Below are 4,721 nucleotides of genomic sequence, written 5' to 3' on the forward strand. Positions count from 1 at the left end.
ATTTTCAAATAAGGTCACTTTCTGAGGTTCCGGGTGGCTGTTGAGTTTGGGGGCACACTGTTTAACCCACATGGCGAGCAAGGAGGAGGCAGAAGGGACTGTTGACTATCTCCATGTGTTATAGAGCAGCCCCGATATTGAACGGGTTCTGGGGTGGGGGTGGAGTCCACAAAGCCTGTATGGAATTAGCTTTAGGACATCCTTTTCCCCCTAACACATGCAGAAATAGGTGGGGCCTGGGTACAGAGGAGAGAAAGAGCTGCAAAGACAGACCTCCACCTTCTGATAGGCTGTGGAGCCCATGTTCAGCACACAGGCCCTGCCTCCCAACTCCAGGTCACCCCACCCCATCCTGCATGTACCCCCTCACTCCCATGCAATCCCCCACTGTTGTGCATCCCCTCCACAGTGCACGTGCACACACACACTCCATGCTTGCACTATGTTGGAACTCCCTTCCCATAAAGCATAGCAACTCAGTCCCTGTCTCCTGCCTACCATCTAAAGATCTCATGTCAAGGTTTTTTTCTAACCGAGATTAGGAGCCTTTATCTCTGGGTCAAGGGCAAAGCAGAAGAATGTCCCTGGGCAGGCACCCTCATGGTGCCCTGGCTTGTTTTTCAGGTTTTGGTCAATGGGGGGCTTTTGTTCTCCACAGAAAGGAAACCCAGGGCCCTGGGTCCCCTGTCCTAGTGGGGGGGGGGGTTTACTGGGCATTGCTGTCCCTCAGTCCAGGTGTCCTTGGCATGCCTCCTCCCACCCCACCCCCACCCCCACTGCAGCCTCAGCCCTTCCTCCTGAGACAGTGACCTGCTGCTCCAGGAGGGAATGTTCCCCAAGCAGGAACCCAGTTCAAGGATGATGCTCCTCGACTCTCAGGACTTGCAGTGGGTGGGGCAAAGGGCACGAGAGGTCAGGATTAGGATGGAGTGGGTCGTGGGTGGGGACAGGAGGAGGACGCATTCCTGTAGCACCCTGCAATGGATGTGTGTGTGCCATCAATTAGTCCACTGATGGGTGGTGCTGCCGGGACTCTGCAGTGAGTGCAGGGCCTGAGGCCACCAGGAGGGGTGGCTGGGCTCTGGGATGCCCATTCTGGGACACAGACACTGACAGTAACTGAGTGGTCCCCTGCTACCTTGCCTTTCTGTGGTGCCTGGTGCACTGAGATGGGACCCACAAACTGTCAACAGCCAGACCACAGATGACAGAGGAATGCTGCCCCACAATCTGCACATGCACCCTGGCCCCAGCCACAGGCTCTCTGCCATGTGGGCCCAGGCAGCCAGGACCCCCTCAGGACTGTCAACTTCCCTACTCTTTGTCCCAGCTTCCAACGGAGCCAGACTGAGCAAAGCAATAAGCTCCCCTACATAGTCACTTAGGACACCCGCTTCTAGCAGCATCTCTAGCTGCCATGGGGACAATTTGCAATCAGGGTAGAGGGGAGCCTCCCTTCCTTCTGTAGAGCAGTGAGGAGGCACCCCTCCCTCACCCCCCTGAAAGGTCCACGCAGGAGGCCGGAATGCAGAAGCCAACCAGGAAGCCCACCTGGGGGGCAGGAATGCGGATACCTGCCTGGAGGATTCAGGCAGTGAGCCTCCCCCTCCCCCTACGAGTCTCTTCTCAGACAAAGAACCTCTACCTGCCCCACGAAACTCCCCCCGCCCAACAAACTTTTTCCCGCCATAAGAGCCCAACTTCCCACCTGACCCCTCCTTACCCTATAAAACCCTGCCTCCCCCTAACAACGTGCGCGGCTTCACTGACCCCCACCTTGGGTGCGTGAGGTCCGCCCGGGGCGCAATAAACTTTCCCTCCCTTTGAGAAATTTAGCCTGGCTCTCCTTTTTTTTACCGCTCCGAACCTTTCACCCCTCACCTTCTTGGCCTTATCCAATAGTCATGCCTCTCATGAAGCCCATGAGAACTGTTTTCCTTTCTTTTTATTGAGATGAAATTCACATGCCACAAAAATAGCCATTCTAATGTGAATGATCCAGTGGCATCTGGCCCAATCACAATGCTGTTGCAAATACCACCTCCATCCAGTTCCGTTGTCACCCCAAAAGGACCCCCGGACCCAATAAGCAGTAAGCAGTCCTTCCCCACATGCCTCCCAGCTCAATCTCTGGCATGTACCCGCTGGCCCCACATGTTTTGAGAACTGCTCCCTCCTTCCCTGTCTTTTGGGATGGCCTGCTCGACCTGCACTGGATGAAAACACCCCAGCCTCTGGCTGTTGGGGCTCCAGGGGCTTAGGTTACACCCTCAGCTTATTTTTTATCCCTTCCCTCTTAAGACAAAATTGTCTTCGGTAATAATTATGTAAAAATGATCATTTTCTAGATTTGTCTTTAGTTTTAAACTGCCCAACAATATAGGAAATAAAAATTAATTTCTATGTTTGAAGATATTATTAAAATTCAGTCCAATATTTCACATATGAACTAAAAGTTACACTTCATAAAAACATCACAACTTCCAGTTGGCACTTTATTTTGCTGTTTTATTTATTTAATTTTTTTTTTATAGAGGCATGTTTTTTTTTATTTATTTATTTGTTTGCTTTTTTTGTTTTGTTTATACATGCACTGAGTACAGTCAGAAGCACTGAGTACAGTCAGAAGCGCGGGAGGGTGAGAGAATTCACCAGAGCCAGAGCAGGGAGCAGAGCAGGCAGAAGGACCGAAGTACACTGCTGAGGGGAGCAGCGGGCGGCAGGAGAGGTCTGCGCGCCATGTGGGACCCTCCTCTGGTGGCCGGGGAGCAGCAGGGGATCGAACCGGCACTGCAGAGGTCGCGGGCAGCTTCGCAACCCAGCGCTCAACCGCTGCGCCACCGGGGAGGCCCTATTTTGCTGTTTTAAATCCCTATGAAATCTCACCAAGAAAGGAAGATTCTGGGTCTTCTCTCTGTTCCTTTCTGGAATATGTGGTGGTACAACAGAGGTGAGGGCCACAAACCCACCCAAAGTTTGATCCAGCAGCACCTAACCCTCACCTGTGGGTCCATACCTGGCAGGGCCCAGCTGCATGCTGGGAACTCCTGAGTTCACTTCCACGTAGGCTGTGATGCTTATTAAAGATTGAGAAATAAAATGTGTAAATTGGTGTTTACATATTATATTATAGAAACTCAACACCCACTGCAGCAATTGCATGAAACTTAAACCAACAGTAATTTATTTTCCCCAAAGAGGGGTATTTTTTGAGTGATAGTGCTTTGAATTGCTGGCACAATGTGATAAATAAAATGCAGACGGATGTTGGGTGGAGTTTATTATTGTTATTAAGTCCTCAGCACATAAAGCACCACCTTGAAGCCTGCTCGCCCTGTCCTGCCCTTAGTATGCCATGGGGCTCCTGGAAGGGAAACCCTGGAAGCAACCTCCCCAGCCCCAACATGCACATGAGGAGGAAGTGGGCAGCCTTGAGGCTGTTAGCTGTTTTTGTGTACATTGAGGGGGGCCCACACTACGCAAGAAGGAAGAAAGAGCAAGCCTCTGGGTCAAACCAGTGCTGAAGCCGGCATGAACAGCTTCGAACACACATCTGGACAAAGGCTAGAAGCTAGAACTCTGACACACAGCCTCTAAGGCAAGCAGGCTTCTCTTCGGGTAGGGTCAGTCTCTCACTGCACACAGACTAATTAGCTAAAGGGGGTCTTTAGAGGCTTTCAAATCACATTTATTTATTTTGGCGTAGAAGAAATAGGGCATAGGCCGGAGGTGCAGGTGTGTGGGGGGGGGGGGTGGGCAGGATTCAGCAGAGACAGAGTGGGGAACAGAACAGGCAGACTGACTGAAAAACACTGCTGAAGGGAGCAGCGGGCGAGATAGGAGAGGTCTGCTGCGCCATGTGGGTCAGTTCCCCGGAAGCTGATTGAACTCAGGCCATAGTGGTGATAGCTCTCTGAGACTTAATCCCTAGGCCACCAAGTAGGGGCAGAGAAGGTAGGTCCAAAAAGCCTAAACCAAGAACCCCAGAAGTGTCTGGGAGACTGGGGAGACTTCGAGCAGGAGCCTCATCATCCTTCCTTGAACTTGAGTGGCACTGGCTCCCAGGCATCCTGATGAGGGAGCATTCCCAGACTTATTTTGTTAAAAAAAAAAAAAAAGGGAGGGCCTCCCTGGTGGCGCAAGGGGTTAAAACACAACCTATGAAGCTATCCGCAGCCACTGCAGCACAAGTTGGATCCCTGGCCAGGGAGATACCCACATGGTGCGGCAGACCTCAACTGACTCACATGCTGCTCCCCTCAGCAGTGTATTTCAGTCAATCTGCCTGTTCTGCTCCGCACTTTGTCTCTGGTGAATCCTCTCACCACCGCCCCCCACCGACCCCTGGCCTGTACCCCAGTTCTTGTATGCATAAATAAATAAATCTTAAAAAAAAAAAAAAGGAAGACATTGGGTGTGGACATCTCATGACCAGGCCCACACGTTTTAGGGACTAGGGAATATACATCTGAATACTGGTTCCCCTCCCTGGTTAATTGTGGGTTTTGTCTCCAAGGGGTGGAAGTTCATTTTTCCTGTAATTAGGTGAAAATGTTACTGCAATTGTGTCAGTAATTGCTGTGCTCACACCAAAGCAGGGCTGAGTGGCCAGCCCTTGGGAACCAAGCCCACAGCCTTGACAACCTCCCCCTGGAGGGAGGCCACAGTGTCCTCTTATCTGGAGTGCCTGGGTCTCTGTCCTGTATCTGAGGATCTGACCA

The sequence above is a fragment of the Talpa occidentalis genome, unplaced genomic scaffold, assembly GCF_014898055.3.
Source record: "Talpa occidentalis isolate TD23 unplaced genomic scaffold, MPIMG_talOcc4v2.1 talOcc4.12, whole genome shotgun sequence".
Lineage (NCBI taxonomy): Eukaryota > Metazoa > Chordata > Mammalia > Eulipotyphla > Talpidae > Talpa > Talpa occidentalis.